Genomic DNA, 19,544 nt, shown 5'->3' with positions numbered 1-19,544 from the left:
GACCTCCTCTTCCTTGTATCGTTACTTGTTTCCTTGCAGCACTTTATTTCCTTTGTTTTGACATGCATTTAGAATTTCCAGTCTGGTGATTTGATTTGTTTCGTGTGATTGAAGTAGGATTAGCTTATGGTTTAAGTGCTTTTAGTTGTTTAGATTAGAGGAGGAGGATTGTAATTCATTAGAGTCAAGAAAAGGTTGATAGTGCACTCGCTGCCATCTCTATTTAGAGATTGGGGGTGTGGGCTGTACCAACCACAAAAAACACAGTCTTATGCTTTCATGCAAGCTGCCACATAGTTATTTTAATTATAGATCCATGCATGCACTCTTTCTCCACTTTAGTTCTCTGTTCCTGAGCCATCACAAGCCTCATTTCCATCCTACCTATTCACCCATACACTTCCTCCACTCCTCCATCACCCAAAACTCCAACCACAGACCTTCCTATAGAAATCCCGAGACTTCCTGTAGGATCCCCTGCAGACATCCTGTAGAAGCCTGCAAACTCGGTTTCTGAACATCTGGACGTGTGGAACTTCTGTGGGATGATGTTAGAGATCCCCTGGAACCTCTCCTAGCCCCCCCTGACCTTTCCCAAGCTTTCCTTCCTTTCGCACCACCTCTGCACAACCAAACCCTAATAAGGAACAAAATCACAATCACTCCATCAACTTAAGAAAAAATACAAAAACAATGTTCTTTTTCATAGAAGTAGTTTGAGTTCATGCATTTCACATCATTAGAGGTAATGGAATCCTTTTTAGACATTTGCACTTTCACTATTACATCATAGAGGTCAAACTAGTCAAATTAGGGTTTACTAGGGTTTCATGTTTTGGTTGGATTTCAGTTCACTTTTGCAAAGTAGATCAATTTCCCTCGAGATAGCCTTTGTCCATCATCTAGAAAGCTTCTTCTGAAGAGCATATAGAAGTTGGCTTGAGCCCTAGCGGACTTGTGCCAGCTGACCAAGTGACAGCTGCGACAAGAGCTAGTACTTGTGCATACAGCACCGTCGCTTCCAAGTTTGTACGAACTACCAGGTTGATAAAATTAGAGATAGGGAGCCCCAGGAGTTGTAGCATTATTGCTACAATACTAGGGCCCACCATCTTTTTGGCGCCGTTGTCGGGGAAGTGGCAGAGTATTGGTGATTGTTGCTATTCTTCTATTTTCTACTACAACCTTCTGCTAAGTAGTTTATTTCATTTCCATTATGCAATTTCATTTATGCAAAAGTAGATTAGCATTTCTTGCTTTCATAGATTAGCATTTCAATTCCACAATTTCATTTCTGCAAGCGTAGATTAGCATTTCAATTCCGCAATTTCATTTCTGCAAGCGTAGATTAGCATTTCAATTCCGCAAGCGTAGACTAGCATTTCATTCCTGGAATTTCATTTGAGCAAAATAGATTAGTCTTTTCCTGCTTTCATTTCAATTCCGCATGTTCATTTTAGCGAGATAGTTAGTTGCAGTTCAATTTATTTCAGTTTTGCAAGTAGAAGAAGAAAAAAAGCAAAAATCAAGAAAAAAAGATTTCATTTCATGCCTTGTAGGAGTAGAGATAAGTTAGAAAAATGATTACAAAACACCCCCACTGCTTCACACAACCTTCTCTCTTCTTCGATGGCTGTGATTGAAGAACCCCTGGGTGGACAGCAAGACATATTTGAAGAACCTCTAGGGGAGAAGAAGAAGAAAACATTCCTCTGGAGCAAATGGCTACAAGCAGAGATGTTGGGAGCAACATCTTGTCCAAAGATGAATTTGAAAATCAGATCAAAGATTTCAAGAGTGATATGAGGCAGTTTCTTGCCATGCAACTGGATACCTTGCGGATCCAAAAGAAGCAAGAAGAAGCCAAGAGGGCTTTGGCCATTTTTTGTCCTAGGTGCACTAGAAAGCATCCTAGGAACGAATGTCCAATGCACTCCCTAGAAGTGTGTTTCATCTGTGAAGAATACCATCCTACAGATCAGTGCCCTTCCTTACCCAGAATCAAAGCTGCATATCAGAGAGCCAAAGGAGCCACTGAATCACTCCGTTATATGAACCAAAGGAGGCCATATGGACCTAGATCTTACCAACAAGAACTGCAAGGGACACCCGAGACCTATTATGACCCCTATCAAGCCACTTTCATGCCTTCTTGGGGTCCCCCTGCTCATCCTTCCTGGTTCACACCTCCTCCTTGTTCCTTCACAGATCCATATTATGCCCAACCAGTTGCTCATTCATTTCACTCTTATGCTCAGCCACAGCCTCAGTGGAATGCACCTTATCAGGAGTGGAGGCCCCAGTACAACTCTCATCCCGCTCATTGTCCTCCACCACCTGCTCATCCACAACCATCGCCTCCTCCTCCACCAAGGCAGCCCCAAATGCCTATCCAACCACAATGCCATCCATCTCCATCTCAATTTCACACCTCCACTCAACTACCCGTACCATTTCCAAAGCCATACAATGGAGCAGCTCAACCCCATTGCAAATCTGAGGCACAACATATGCAAACAACTCCTCTTGAGCTCAATGATCTTCACCATAGCTCAGGAAGAGTGTTGCAAAGCAGAGACTATGTTGCAAGCATTGAAAGATCAAAGGCAAAAGAAGGTTCAAAAGAGGAGATCAAAGAACCATGGGCTGCACTTGATGAAGAAAAGAGATCAGAATCAGAGACCGAGAGAGTTCCCTCATGGTTATCATCAAATCCTCCATGTACTCAAGAGAAAGATCAGCAAAAAGAGGAAGATGAGAAGGTCATGTTAGAAGGTGACATGAAGAATGATCCAGATCAGCAAAAGAACCAAGGATATCAAAGCTATATTGAGACATGGTTCCAGACAGTCACTAAGTTGCAGCAGTACTCTCTTCCTCAGCTATGTTTTGTACTTTCAAAGTCAGATCATTTTGTCTCTAAAATTTGGATAGTTGTCCAAGCATGCATTTCGAGCCTTCACATCATTTTTTCTCTAATCTCGATGTGCACATGGCTCCATTGGAAGTATTCTTATACTTGAAAATGATTTTGTTTTTCAAGTAGGGTAGGGTAGAGAAAAAAAAAAAAAAAAAAAAGAAAAAAAAAAATGAAAATAAGAGAAAAATAAAAATCTAAGGTGAAAACCTCCTTGGCGGCGCCTTAGATTGGCTCATTGATTGAAAACCTCCATGAGGCGGTCAATGGGTTGGAAAAAAAAGAGAAAAGAGAATAAGATATTTGGGTGAAAACCTCCCTTGGAGGCGCCCAAGGCAGGCAATTAGGGTGAAAACCTCCATGAGGCGCCCTAGTTGTTTTTCAAAAAAAAAAAAAGAGAAAAAAGAAAAAGAAAAATAAATCTAATCTCCATTGAATAATTTCATGTTGCAGCAGTGACATTGTAGGTTGCAAGAAGGACGTTTCATGACAGGAGGAGCACTCAAATCAAGGTCAAAGGAATTTTCTTGCCTTCTACAGGAAGCTCTATATTTCTACAGGAAACATCCTGTAGAACCTTTGGACGAGCCAAATCCAATTTCAAAAGTGAATCTAATGGTGGGAATCTGTTGATTAGGCCTACAAGCACTTGTGTGTCCATCCCTTGCCTTCATCCATCATTTTTTCACCTCCTTGTGCTTCTCATTGTGCTTCTACAGGAACTTCCTGTAGAAATTGTGGGAAACTAGGCATGCATTTCAAAAAGTGGTTTGGCGAACATGGTAGCTTCCTCAAGGGTTCAGAAGTCCTCATGCAGTCTTCCAACTCCTCCTCCATCATCTCTATAGCTGCATCACAACCAAAATTCATTTTGTCATCCCATGCAACCAAAATGCAAAGTGCCTTGAAGCAAAAACACATAGAGCATAATTTGTTTTTGCCATAACTTGAAAACCATGCTTCCATTTGACAAACCGTTTTATGGGGAATTGTACAAGGTTGATGACAACATGCCTGAGCAGTTTCATGCAATTCCGGTGCACGGTTTCCAAGAAATCAGCCTCCATCACCATCAGCCATTTTTGCATTTTCTCCATATCCGTGCATCCATTTTAAAACCTGTTTCATGGGGAGATGCACATGGGTGATAGTAACCTACCCAAGCAGTTTCAGCCGATTCCGATGCACGGTTTCCGAGAAATCGAGCTCTGAAATCTTCAGCCATTTTCCATTTTTCTCGAAATCCGTGCATCCATTGATCACGAATTTGCTATGGGAGATGCATAATGATGGTAGGAACATGCTCACCGAGTTTCAGATCAATCCGATCTACCGTTTGGGAGAAATGGCAAAAAGAAGTTCTGGTTTTGTGACCATGCAGCAGCAGCAGCTTGAACGGGCAGAGTTGAACGTGGAAACGATTGCATGCAGCTCAGATCCGGCCAGAGGACACCTGCACAAGGAAAAGCAATAAAAAATCATCAGCCACGCCCTCATGCAACCAAGGAATCCAAGCATGCAGCAGCAAAAAGCTTCACAGCAGCCAGTCGACTTGCAGGTACGTGACTAAACTAATTCCTCTGTTGCATGAATGTAATTCGAGAACTGCATGAACAATGAGATGGTTGGATTTAGACAAATTGGTGGCCAGTCTCATCCAGTTCAACAACACTTGGTGGGTGAATGAGACACGTGCGCTCAGCCATCTCAGGAAGGAAATTGAAAACGGGCAGTGGTGAACAGTTAAACTTCAGCGTGATTGATGGACGTGATTATAGGCAAAGAACAAATAGTTAAACACTGCAGTGAGGACCGACAGTCTGCATGGGGCCAACGTGTAGTTGGCCAGCTCACCCTCCATCAACGAAAATCTTCATAAACAGCCATCGAACTCTCACAGCTATTATTTCTAGTTTATCCTCGTCCTTGCAGCTGCAACAAGCTCCATAGCAGCAAACCAAGCTTTCTTGGCCATTTTCTTTTAAAAAAAAAAAACCCCCTGCTTATCAGTGTTCTACAGGAAGAAGTTCTCCAGACAGTATGACACAGCTTTCAAAAGCAGAGAAAATGGATTTTTCTCCGACAAATTGGAGTTTCGAAGAGAGGTAGGCTTGAAAAACGCCATACCTGTGCATGAAATTTCAAAAGGTGGTAAATTAAATTGTTTGGAGTAGGGAAAGTTAAAACAAGTCTTCCTGTGGGTCAAAATAGCAGTTTACTTGTGGTTTCATGAAATTTCTTCGTTGGTTCTGCATCAATATTCTCCTCCATAGTTCCTGTTACAACATTTTTTCTCTTGTAGAAAAGATAAATCACTGTCAGGGCTAACCTGTGTGAAAAATGTGAATTTTAGATGGTTATATGTATGATGGTGGGCGTGAAAATTAAGCTCTGCACTCTGTTTGTGAGAGCCTAATTTCATTTTAACTGTCAAGTTTTGGGGCAGCAGCAGCAATATAACCAGACAGACCACCAAAGGAAAAGCCACAGGTAAAGGAACAAGAAAAGCTAGAGGAAAAGCAAGAAAAACGACAAGCTGCTGAGGCCAAAGCTGTGGGTGGAGTAAAAACGCAAACACCAAGGGAGAAATGGTTTCAAACACGGGCAGAGAGGACTAAAAATGTCAAAACAAGTAGGGACACACCCAAGGCAACCACAACACAGGTCGAGGAGAAGGCACCCTCAGCCAAGCAGGCCAAAACAGTGAATACTGTTTCTACAGGAAGACAGAAAAAGCCACTACAGGACTGTTTCTACAGGAAGCCAGCGAACTGTTTCTACAGGAAGTTTGAAAAGAGGGCAGCAAAAGGAGAAATCGGCCGAGATTTTAGCTAAGGAGGCAGCACCTGTGTTGGCCACCCTAAGCACATTCATCCCCTCCATGAACACTCTTTTCTTTCAAGGTTCGGGCACAATTTAGTCATGGTTCAACCTTCTACAGGAAGCTACAGGACTTTCTACAGGAAGTTCTGTATTTTTACCAAAAACATCCTGTAGAAGCCTTTTGGCAGGCCAGAATCAATTATGGAGAGGGATTTGAAGCTTGAAGTCTGTTGAGGAGGCATGCAACCACTCTTTTCTTCCATCCTCCACTGGTTTCATCTCCTTTCACCACCGTTTCCGCCATCAGATTGAATATACTTGCACAATGATACCCAAGCTGAGAATTCTTTAGGAAAAGGAGCAAGTAGTGGGAAGAAGCAAAGAAGCATGGTTTCATGACAGAGAAGAGGACATCACTTCAGAAGCTTGGCATGACAAGGAGGCCATCAGGGCCATCAAAGATGAGGAGAGAGATTGGTTGCTCAGAGGATGAGCAACACTTTTAGTAGGGGGTTGATGATGAGCTCCAAAAATGTACAATTATTTGGGCTCATTCAACCTCCTAATTTGGCTTAGTCCACCATTCTCATTTGTTTATTGCATGTTTTTGATTATTTTTATGTTAATAGAGTGAATTTGGTTAGTCATTATGCCAACAAGTCTAATGGGTGCTTTGTGTAGCCTTTTTGGTCAACTTGGAGACAAAATTGAAGGTATTAATGAGCACTTGGCAGCCAAATTCGTGGGAGAACAAGCTAGAGGATTTGTAGGAAGGTGTCCCCCTCATTTATGGGCCCTTACCTCGAATTCTCCACCATCAGCTCGGAGTTCAAAGGCCACCAAATCAATGAGCACAAGGGCAGCCAACCAAGTCAAGTTGGACTGCTGTTAACTACAAGTCTTGGGCAGCCAAGTCCCTAAATTTTAGGAGGACTGTTGGGTCCTCAAATTGTATAAATAAGAGGGCTTAAGACCTCATTTCAGTTAGTCATTTTGGGAAGCTAGTTGGTAGTCATTTTCGTAGCTAGTAGTTAGTCATTTTTGGGATTAGCTAGTTAGTCAATTTGGTTAGCCAATTAGTCTTTTTGTAAGCCAGTTTTGGCATGATGTTAGACTCATGATTATTCAATAAAGGCAGGCAGCTTTGGATTCAATTCTAAGTTTTTAAGGGAGCTATAGCTCTTAGGTTAGGGCCCAACCTGAGAGCAATAGACCTCCTCTTCCTTGTATCGTTACTTGTTTCCTTGCAACACTTTATTTACTTTGTTTTGACATGCATTTAGAATTTCCAGTCTGGTGATTTGATTTGTTTCGTGTGATTGAAGTAGGATTAGCTTATGGTTTAAGTGCTTTTAGTTGTTTAGATTAGAGGAGGAGGATTGTAATTCATTAGAGTCAAGAAAAGGTTGATAGTGCACTCGCTGCCATCTCTGTTTAGAGATTGGGGGTGTGGGTTGTACCAACCACAAAAACGCAGTCTTATGCTTTCATGCAAGCTGCCACATAGTTATTTTAATTATAGATCCATGCATGCACTCTTTCTCCACTTTAGTTCTCTGTTCCTGAGCCATCACAAGCCTCATTTCCATCCTACCTATTCACCCATACACTTCCTCCACTCCTCCATCACCCAAAACTCCAACCACAGACCTTCCTGTAGAAATCCCGAGACTTCCTGTAGGATCCCCTATAGACATCCTGTAGAAGCCTGCAAACTTGGTTGCTGAACATCTGGATGTGTGGAACTTCTGTGGGATGATGTTAGAGATCCCCTGGAACCTCTCCTAACCCCCCCTGACCTTTCCCAAGCTTTCCTTCCTTTCGCACCACCTCTGCACAACCAAACCCTAATAAGGAACAAAATCACAATCACTCCATCAACTTAAGAAAAAATACAAAAACAATGTTCTTTTTCATAGAAGTAGTTTGAGTTCATGCATTTCACATCATTAGAGGTAATGGCATCCTTTTTAGACATTTGCACTTTCACTATTGCGTCATAGAGGTCAAACTAGTCAAATTAGGGTTTACTAGGGTTTCATGTTTTGGTTGGCTTTCAGTTCACTTTTGCAAAGTAGATCAATTTCCCTCGAGATAGCCTTTGTCCATCATCTAGAAAGCTTCTTCTGAAGAGCATATAGAAGTTGGCTTGAGCCCTAGCGGACTTGTGCCAGCTGACCAAGTGACAGCTGCGACAAGAGCTAGTACTTGTGCATACAGCACCGTCGCTTCCAAGTTTGTACAAACTATCGGGTTGATAAAATTAGAGATAGGGAGCCCCAGGAGTTGTACCATTATTGCTACAATACTGGGGCCCACCACATATTCAAGCCAGATAACCACTTCTGCTATGCTTGACCCCAGACATGAGTGAACACCCCCAGGCTACAAGGCTTTAGACCACCAATTACTCACAGTTTTAAATAAAATGTGATGATGGGGAATACTGATCACACCAGAAAATGCACAGGACCCTCTGATGGCTAGCGGAAACCACTTAAAGGTTTGTAAATCTATTCTCTAATGCACAGATAGGATGATAGCTCTCTGGCATTAAACAACATAAACCTGCATACATATTCGATAATACTAACTAGATTCTAACATAGAGGTGGGATGACAGCCCCTCTACTGCTAAACATCAAGAGAAAATGAAAAATGCATACAGGCGCAGCGTGGAACAAAGAAGAAGAAGTGGAAACTGATCAATTGACAACAAAAGAAGCTTGCATTAGCTGAAAATGAAGACCAGAAGCTGCAGATATCACAGTAGTTACAATATCCAGAAGTTGAACTTTACATCAAAATAACATTCATCAACCCTCTTACATTTTGTTTCTGGGTATATATGGAGGTTTATTACAAAATTCCTCTACATAACCTATGCGTGGCGGGGTCACAACTGCTCACCAACCACATTTACTATCAGGCATGCTCTTTGATACAATTTGATTGTTTTAATGGATCAATTTGAAATTTACTGGTACTTTGTTGTCCTTCCTGAATAGGTGAAGTATTATTTGAATGAATTTCAATAATTGTTGTAGTCATTGAACTACTCGAGGATCTTCCTTCTCGTCCTTAGTTGTGCTATTCTTTGAATGTGGTAGCTAAGGATTCAATGCGCAGAGTGCTGATGGGACACTGATCACTGTTATCCTTCGTCCCTTGGCAGTGTGGCAGAGGCAGTGGGCACAAGCAACATGGAGGCAGATCCACCATTGGATATCGTGGATTGACGGCGGGAAGAATTTCACAACAGCTATCGGGAAGAAGCGGGAATAAAACGTGGGCCGTTGGATTAAACAAGCGAGCAGCGGAGACCAATGTACGAAGATATCGGATGACAATGGGATCGGACGAACAAGGGTCATCAGATCATAGTCGGGAATATCTGACGGCTATCAGGTGGTGGAGGTGAGCGCAGGTTAACGAGCGGGAGTCGTACAAATGGGTGGTAAGTAGTTTCCCCACACTGCTCTACGGGAATGGGCATTTTTCGTATATGGTTGTGTGATCCAGTAAATAAGCACTGCATGACAGATGGGATGGTGGGGGAAACCACTTTCCCCGCGGGCTATCGCGTGCGCAGGTACCAGTGGCGGGAGAAGCGTATGGTGTTGGATCAACAGGCGGAGGATCGGATGGTTGACGGGTTACAACACATGCTTTTAATGGATATGACAGGTGAAAAGACATGAAAAAGGATAGGAAAAGGGTTAGAACAGGTTATATAACATTTAAACTTAAAGAACCCGGGTGCTAAGGAAAAACAACTTTTACACCAAATTCAAGTGCAAAACAAGGGTAATGGGGTATTGTAGTGTTTAAACTAAAAGTGTGCGGGATCCCGAGAAAAAAGGGTTTATGCAGAGTTTAAAAAGGATTAAATAGGAATATGGAAATAATGGGATTTAAGGGAAATAAGGAGAATGGAAGAGGATGTGGAAACAGAGGTGTGGGGAGTAAAAGGAAGTGAGCGGGAAAATAGGGAGAGGCAATGATAACCATTATAAACCATCTCTGAGCCAGCGACCAAGGACCAAACTCATTCCTCCTCCTGGAAAATCAACAGCATGTAGCAGAGCTAACAAGAACTAACTGGGACTTTCATAGCGAATTCTTGATTTGTTGAACTAGAGTTGTTGCGAAAGTTTGCAAAACTGTAAGATAATTCAATTATGAAACGATGACCTCAAAACAAATGGAATCATGATCTTTCCTCTTTTTATGATGACCCTAGCAAACAATGTACCATATGACAACTTTCACATGAACCTAAACATAAAAACCTTATCTAAAATGACTAATCAAACTAAACATTATTTCTAGGGTTTATCATGGATAACAAAGTACATGGCATTTCATCATCATATCGAAATAAACTTTCCCTATGTAACTATTAATGTATGCATAAAATATAAGTCTTAAATCTAACTTCAAATTTTTTTTTCCAAGGGAATTAGATGAGCTTGACATTGAATAGCTATTAAATTCAAAATAGAGAATTTACAATGCAATTTTGTGCAAATTTAACTTGAAACAAATTCTTGACAAGCACCATATTTCACCACTACAATAATAAGCCAAATATACCCAAAAAATACAAACCAGGTTATACCACATCCAACTTGTGCATAAAACACATGCCAAAGTAAACTGAGTTATGTATTGTGGATTTTAACCACCTTATCAGTAAGACATGATTTATGCACATGAGTTGTCTGGTAGGTTTGGATATCGAGGTAACATAAAATGTTTCAATGATAATGAGATTGGCTCAAAACTTGGTGGCCTTACTCTTTAAGATGATATGATTAACCAAAGTCTTTCAACGTGATAATCACATTTATATGAAAACACCAATTTCACGCTAATGCAAAGATATATTAAAGGTAACCCATGTACTAATGCAATTTTCTATATAGTTTCAAGGTGATAATAACATATATATGAAAACACCAGTTCCATGATAAGGAGGAATATTATTAATATGTAAAAGATGGTCAGAATATTCAGTCTAACACTCAACTCGAGGAATATTATAAATATGTAAAAGATGGTAAGAATATTTCATCAAAATCACTTGGTTATCGTTCATTGAATTTAAAAATATTCCTAAAATGTTCCAATTTAAATTCAAAAATAAGAAAACTTCCAACAAATTTGAATATGAAAATTGGACATATTTAAGAAAGAGAAAGACTCACTGATTGATGACGGGCATGAGAATACTATAGAGAAGAGCTTTTCTCTCCAATTCCTCGTGGATGGTGGGCATTAGCTTCTGTTCACCAGCAGAGGTTCCCAAGCTGTGTAGAATGTGTCACACAAATTTGTCAAGATCCAAGTTTCTGCAACCCATTGATACTAATAAAAGACATGGGTCATTTTTTATATAGATTTTAGCATATTCTGGATATTCCAATTTGAAAATTAGAAATTGACTTTAATTTTATCTATTTAAACTTGAGCATATGTCCATATCTTAGATTATTTTATAGATGTAATAAGTGAGCAGCTTCAGTATTCTGGAATCTTCTGTCAAATAAGTAGTTGCAAATTTGATTTATCAAATATTTCAAAATATGCGATAAGCAAAACAACTCCTATTATATATCTAAAACATTCTAAAATCTATACAAATCTATACATTGACCATGTATTATTCTGTATAATCCAATTCATCAAAGTGCTATTATTCTATTACAAGTTTCGAAATATACAGGATGGCAACACACTCCTAATAGAAGGATTTAATGTTTTTCGTATTCGGAACAGTAATTTTCATCATAAATGATTACTGGCACACACTTCTTGAAAGTGACTTTGTCACTTCATCCATTGAGACCGTATCTTCTCAAGTATTCGGTGTCTGCATTTCTCGACAAGATTGAGGAGAGAACCCAAGTCCACTTTGTCTGCATATGTGGTGATGGTCTCGATGAATTCCAAAGCTCTATTGTTTCGATCTTCCAGAGAAGAATTCATCTCAACTTCCGGCAGTGTACTCGTCTTAGCAAAATCCCGAATAGTATCACCGATAACTAGGGCGGCTGCTGATCTTTTGGGGAGACCTCGGTGATCTTTTGGAGAGCCCAGAAGTATAGGAGTAGAGACCGTGTCGTCTCTTAAATCTTTGTCTGCAAAAGAGGAAGTAGATTTCTACAGGAAAATCATACACTAAACAAACTTAACACAACAGCGTTAGTAACTTCCAGATATCTATTCGCTATAGATTTCTGTTGTGATCTCCCACATACAAAGAGTGGAATTTATAGAGAAAGCAACTCATGGAAATGAGTGACTAGTCAATTTCATCCTTATCTTAGTCAACCGTTGAATAGTGAAAGAAGTTGGTAATTTACAAGAAGTAACAGAAGATATGAGTAGGCTTTATCCCTTGTCGCATGTGCTAGTGTTTCACCCTCGCTTCTGCCTGGTAGATGGCTGGTTAGAGATGATTCACATTCAATCGCTTGAATTGCATGTAATGAATACGAAAGCCACGAAGATGGTACCCCTTGCAGTACAACACAAGGCCCCAGCTATCGGATTCTGGGGTCCCCGTGTCGAGGACTCTATAGTGGACAAGTGAATCAGGATGACTAACATTTTCACGTTTTCAGGTGTGCAAAGGAAGAGAAGACTCGGAGTGAACCAATTAAGAGTAATTATGTTTATAAAAATTTATGGTTTTTATCTATGGTATTTATATATAATTTAGTCTATTTAACGGTGGAAAGACTCCAAATAATTTTTTTTTTGGGACACCATTTTTAAACATCACCATTTTTCTCTGTGTTTCATGATCCTAGCAACTAGTATCAAAGTTGTAAGTTCTTATTGTTAATGGTGTGAACTAAGTCTACTTGACAGTATGTAGACTATTACAATAAGTGATATGGAGAAGTTGAATGGGGTCAATTTCATCCCATGAAAATCATAAATGGAGGGTACACTAATTCTAAAGGATCAATATTTGCTAATTGAAGGAGTGGCAAAGAAACCCCCAACAATGGAAGATGAAGCATGAAAGTTGTTGGATAGGAAGGTCATTGCTACAATCTATTAAGCAAAGAATGTTCACTTTAATGTAGTGTCTATGGAAGAATTAAATCAATGCCTAGTGTGCAAAGTGTAAGGAAGAAGCCAACAAGTGTTAAAGTGGTGCACTTTTTGTTTGAGCATGTGCAACCAATGTAAAATGGAGTGGCTAGATCCAGAGCCAACCTAATAGTGGCTAGAGCCAACATGAGAGTGTGCTAGAAGTCAGTTTGGGTGGAGTCAATGTGTTGTGGTACATTGTATGAATGTGTGTTGCTAAGAGAATGCATTGCTACTTGTAGAGGATGAATTGATTTGTGTGCTGAGTTGTTGAGTTACTTATTAGAGTATGCTCATGCGTGAAGCTTGAATGGAGCTTGAATGAAACAATCTAGTCAATGTTTTTGAGTTCAATGATTTGATACAGTAAATAACGAAAATAATATAAAGAGTAGCAAGAAAAGTAGTGAGGAAGGCCAAGGCAAGATATGGATCAACAAAACTAGAGATGTAGTAAGAGAGTGGTCGTATGGATCAGAAAACAAAGATGGAGTCACTGGTTTGAGGATAATGAAGGAACCAATATGTGATGAGAACACCACTAGTTTGATAACACGAGTGGTGTTTGAGCACCCTAAGTGTTTTGGTCCAGGACAGGTGTATGTCCTAGGAACTTATAAGACTTATTGTTTAGGGATACATGTTGCTTCGGGACACAGATTTTTGTAAGGCCTTGGGACTTTGATAAGGCATACATGTAGTGTAGTGGTGAATGGAGTCATCAAGTTCTGGAATAGACCACTTGGATAGGTACCAAGGTGACAAGTGTATTGGCGTCCTAGCTTGAGGGAGGATTGTGAGATCTCGCGCGAGATTGTTGGTGAATGGTTGGGACCAGATTAATTTCCTCGAGTGAACTTTAAGAGGGCTATTGTTAGGGTAGTTCAAGTAAGCTTGACATAGTCAAGTCACTGATGGTTTATGAGAACCCATGGGTTTGCTTATGTTATTTATTTCTAATTTGGTCTCTTTAAGGGTGGAAAAAGTCCAAATAATTTTTCCTTCAAGACCAGTGGGATCCCAAGCAATGGTGTCTAAACACCACTTCTCTTAGTTTTTTTAACCCTAATAGTCTTCACTATAATGTTCATTTTTTTTAACAAACTATTTCTAAAAAACCAACAATCAAAATGATTTAGTTCCCTTCTAATTATTTTGAGATAAAAATAAAATAAAACAAAAACATAGGTATTACGAACTTTACAAGATAGTTTCACAGGTTAAAACTCAATGTTTTACGTCTATGTTGAAACTTTGCCTACATAATTTTTCCCATAAAAATTTAAATCAATCGTACATCATTGGTTTTCCGAAAAAAGCATAAAACCTTGACTAGTGAGAAAAATGAAACTCACTAAAGATAAAGTGAATTAAGTGCCAAATACAACCAGCCAAAAGCACATCTTCTAAAACCTACCTCCAAATAAAACAAGTTAGTATTCTAAATTTCATGGCCAACATCGTAGAGTGAATGGTTTCGTACCCAACGTGTTAGGTTAAAGTCCTCGTGCTCTATCTACCTATGTATAAATGTTGAGAAAATGTAGTGAATGAAGGTTAAAAAAACCCCAACGATGACATAAGAGACGTCACTTGTGAGAAAGTGTAGTGAATGAGGGTAAAAAGAGTCAGGGCAAAGAAATAGTGACACCGTTATTCCAAGATTTGTAGCAACAAGACTTTTCTACCATAGTGAAACCATTATCCAAAGATTTGTAATAACCAGACTTTTCTACCAGAAATTTAGGTAGATGGAAACCATAAATAAATGAATACTATTATCCACAGGGTCAAAATACTAATTATATATAAAACAATTCCCTTTCTCGAACCCATCACTATACCAAGTTCAACCTTAACCCATCACCAAGTGAACCCATCACTATAGCCAAGTTCAACCACACAACATGAAAAGTATGTGGCTACATTTTGTCAACAAAAACAATAACAAAACCTCAAGAAAAATCAATGAATATACTAAAGCCGAAGGAAAAAGCCATGGTCCAAGAAGACAAGAGGAAGAAAATTCAATAGATAAACCAAATCCAGGAAAAGGGTGATATCGTCAACCAAAATGTGAAAATCCTTGTCTTACATTTATAAAACATTCTCGCTATCACAATTGACCCATACATTCAACTAAACCCATCGCTATAACCAATGTTCAGCACTAGATTTTGTCGACAAGTATAAATATTGCAAGTATACCTTTGCAATTTTAATCCATTCAATCACTTTCACCACAAGTTCGGGCGATGGCAAGTTCTGAACAAGGCTCCCAAGTTTGACAATTACCAGGGAATTTATAGTCTTGTAAAACACTAGAGAGAAGGTTACTAGAGGGAATCATTTTCTTGTAAAAAACTTTCGTTTTTTGTTTGTTCTCTAAAATAGGTGTCTAAATTGTATTGTTCCTTCTTGTAACGATTATCATGATGCGAGTTCGAATCTCTTTAAAAGATAACTAAAAGGTTTTGAAAAATCATTATATAAACCTTGTGTTCTTTAAAGATTAAGGATATATTTTTATTATAACAACAGTCAATTATTAATTCATACTTTTAATTAATCAATATTTTCATTAATCTTGATTTTAATAAAAATAAATTATTAATTCATACTTAATTAACCAATAATTTTTTTCAATATGAAATATGACTTTTGATATAAGATTTTTTTCAAATAAACTTGGCTACCTTCAATTAATTAACTTGGTTGCCTTTACGAGCATGTTTGTATAATATATATATATATATATGATTATCTTATGTTGTTTTTTTATTTCCTCATTTCATATCTATAATAGTGCTTTGGTTAATATATATATATTACTGAAGGTTACTATATATTGACTATTCCCTTCCGAATTATCGAAAATTACATTTGGTTAAATATTGATAAGGGTTGAAGCTAGCTAGGCACTAATGCCTTGCCAGCTTGCCCAGGTTCTCGACCCTTCTATCACACAAACAAGGAGACATTTGGTCCTTTCATCACCGTCGATCTACGAATCTCATGATCTGACAACACCTAGAGGTTATAGGTTGGTAAGGGTAACTACCCAGTTGTATCGTTCTCACAACCGACCATTTGTTCCCTTTAGTCGCCTGGAAGGACCTCTCTGCCGAACCCACACTCCCATAGTAGGGTTTCTTCCATGGTTATGTGTAAGGATGTCGGTGTCTATAGGTCACCTACAACGACTAATTCTAGATCTTCCTTTTTCTATTGTTGTTCCCTCCCAGTTCGTGGCTAAATGGATGATTTGATCTTGGAGCAGATGCAACATGGTAAACGATTCACTCTTAATTATTGGTTTCTTACTTCTTCTTAACTGTTGTAGTTCTTTATTGTCTCTAAAAGCAATGGTCATGTTTTCCATGTGGTCGCGACTATTGGGTTTCGAGTCTGCCTCAAATTAACAAAAGGTAGTACGTTAAATCCCTTTCTATTTTTGTGGTTGCAGTGAAAACTGTTCCAGTTTTTTTTCTTAAGTTCAGGGAAAAATATTGTCTTCAGATACAACACCGTGGGTTTGAACACATTGCTCCAAGTAGATATTATGCTTCAAGGCTTTCTTCTATGTGTCGTTGTAACATTTTTCATACATGCCGCAACTTACAGGTGTTCTTTACTAATATTCCCCTCTTCGAGGGTTCTGTCATGTGTTTTCGGTCTTAGAGTGAACTGAGGGTTTATTCCATGTAGAAATTAGAATGGGTTGGTATTTTTTTTTAATATAATTGAGGTTTCCTAAAATGTAATAGAGTTTCCACTCTATACCTTCCTTAAGTAAATTCCATTGTGAGAACTTTTGGGTTTGAGTAAGGGTATGGATTGTAATAATTTCCTTGAAAGTTTCTCAAGGAAAAAATGAATATGGGTTGGTTTCTCTTCACCAATTTTGGTCTTTTATTGTCACATAATCACTTTGGATACGTTGTAATGCAATTAGAAACCATCGTTATGAATGTTGCTTTTTCAATACCAAACTATTGTGCTTGTTTAAGCTATATGCCCCATTTCTTTTTTTAAAAATTCTCAGAACAGCCAAGTTCTTTCATGAATACTTTTTCTTGTATTCTTCCTTAGTTGTGACATTAATGGAAGTTTTATTTTTCATTTTGTGTAAACTATTTGGTTAATGCATTTTTTTAATTGATTTGGTACATGCTATGATCACATGTGTATGTGATTACTCTCCCGTATGTAATCTTTGCGAGTAGCATTCATTTGGTGTTTCTTCTTTTATGTTGCTATACCAATAGGTGTTCTAATTTTTGAATGTCTAAGGACAAATTTGTAATATGTACATACCTTTTCTCTCTGCAAATGTTTTCCATATTCAAAAAATCAAAAAAATTAAAAAAATGTAAAGGGGGTGCGTCCCAAAAGAAAAATCAACGGACAAAAAGATTTAAAAAGGTTAAAAAAGATGAAAAAATGAACCCCGAGAAAAAAAAGACCATGAAAGTGTGCAAGTCCAAATGCCACTACTATTTAATTTTTTGCATAATAATGATTGTGTGAAACTTGTTATTCATGCAACAATCTATGGTAACCAAACAGTTTAATCTTGGTTATTCCATGTTTTGAATTTCATGCTTAGAGATAGAGAATAAAATTTGACCAAACCGTTTAAACTTGACAGATAATTAGATTAGGTAGAGTGAATAAAAGGAGCTCAACAGTTTAATCTGAGCCCTTGGATGTAATAAGGATAGACTTCGATAGATTATTTTTGTAAAAGGAAAGAAAAAGGTTTTGATAAGGGTTTGCCAGCTTAAGTGAACCCTAATAAAGAGTAGAAAAAATGGTAGGATGAGTAGATGGTAAGTAGTTGAATGGTTGTAGAATTGTTATGAATGATTAGCTAAGATCATATCATTTACTTTCATCATCAAGTTGCTAAAGTATGGATGATAATTTAGCAGTTACAGAAAGTTAAGTGATTAAGTTCCCCATTTATTTTACTTTTAATTTTACTAATTTCCCATAAGCAAAGTCAAAGTACCTAAAACCTTAAGTTAAAGGGGCTAAGAGCATTACTCTAACTTCTGGAGGGACCGGACCCTCAGCCCAATAACTTATAGGGTCTAAGTACTAAAGCCCCCACACCAACATTCACCCCCTCCATAATTCATTCATTTCATCTAAAAAACCCATTTTCCTAAGGTAAAATCACCATTTTCCTAGGGAAAGTAATTACCCCCATAGAAAACCCCTTTTTTTTCCACAAAAACCCACAAATATGCATTAAGCCTAAGTTATAATGTCTAAATGTGAAAATGTAAATAAGTTTCAGACACATTATACTTAGCGCAAAATCTATTTTCCGCTTTCATTTCATATTAACTAATTTTAATTAGATTTATTAACTCCCAAAGAAAAACCCTTTCCCGTATATTTTATTAAAACCCATATGTTAATATCCCACCCCCGAGGTTTGAAACATAAGCCTTATTAATAAACTAATTAAAGGGATTAATTAAGTTAATTAGTGAAAAATTAATAACCTTGACCCCCTGCCGAGTTAAAGAGATTAATTAATCAATCAATGATTAGTTAATAATCTGTCCCCGCCAATCAAATCACCCCTGACATCATTAAGCCTCCCTAATCTGCAGTTAATTAATCCTTTCACTCATTAAAACACCGTCGGGCCCCTCCATTAAATCTCCGATCAAATCATTGCCCCGATCACCGTGCGATCTGACCCCTTTAGATCCAACGATCGACACTCATATCAAGCGACCTCCAAAGGCCAGCCTTTACGCGCTCGATGTAAGTGGTTTCACTATTCACCCCGCCAATACGTGGTGCCCAATGAATCACATCGGGCGGCCTCTCCCCAAATCTGATTTATCCCAAAAAGTGGTGTGATAGATTCTGCTTACCACCTCCTCTACATGCCAAAACGTCACATCCCCCATTGGCACCAACTGTCCTTTTCCCAATGTACCCACCAAAGTCATTGACTTTATGAGTAAAATGCAAAAACTTATAGTTTTTTCATTTTATTGAGAAAAAAGAACATTCTGACCTCCAAGAAAGCACAAAAGTACGTGCAACCGTCAAACTACTACCAACCGTCAACTTAATGAACCTGCTGAAATTCTCAACCACCTTTTAACTGTGTGCACTTCCTACAAATAGGGCACAAACACCATTACTCTGTTCAAAAGCCGGGACTAGGTATTTACCCCAATTTCTTTGAGAAACCCTGTTTTCTTACCAAACCTGAACTAAATTTCTTCAAATACTAAGTAATTTAGTAAGATAAGTTTCCTGGTGACTCTAAAATACCCTGGAATAGACCAATTCTTCCCAATTTCACTGAAACCCTTTGCCCGTGTCCTTGAATCCACAAGAGCCAAGGATGGGTGCCCCAATTGCATTGAATGTCATGCCCATTATGACTCCTCATAGGGATTTAGACCATCTCCCACTTGCAGAAAAAGATTTCCAAATTAAAGATACTTCCGCCCAAAAATCCCCTTTGAAACTATTCTGCAAGTACAAAGACCAGTACCTGAACCATGGAGACTCCATTGGACTTTGGGAATCAGGTTTACCTAAGTACCGGTTCCCTAGAGTTCATATCTTTTCAGAGATTGTACATTACTGCCACATGAACTATGATCCCATCCAAAGGGCAGTGAGAACCCCTGACCAGTATGTTCTATTTACCATCACT

The 19,544-nt window shown here is 38.6% G+C and overlaps 1 pseudogene; it reads right to left on the bottom strand.

Annotated features, from left to right (window-relative positions):
* Positions 1-18,822, bottom strand: part of LOC149244521 (indole-3-acetic acid-amido synthetase GH3.6-like) — a 78,407-nt pseudogene extending 59,585 nt beyond the window's left edge.
* Between the last annotated feature and the right edge of the window lie 722 nt (positions 18,823-19,544).

This window comes from Pinus tabuliformis, chromosome 8, assembly GCF_031772625.1.
Source record: "Pinus tabuliformis cultivar Carrire ecotype Pingquan chromosome 8, CPIR1, whole genome shotgun sequence".
Classification (NCBI taxonomy): Eukaryota; Viridiplantae; Streptophyta; class Pinopsida; order Pinales; family Pinaceae; genus Pinus; species Pinus tabuliformis.
The sequence above is the reverse complement of the archived record's forward strand: the minus strand, read 5'-3'. Positions and strand labels throughout refer to the sequence as shown.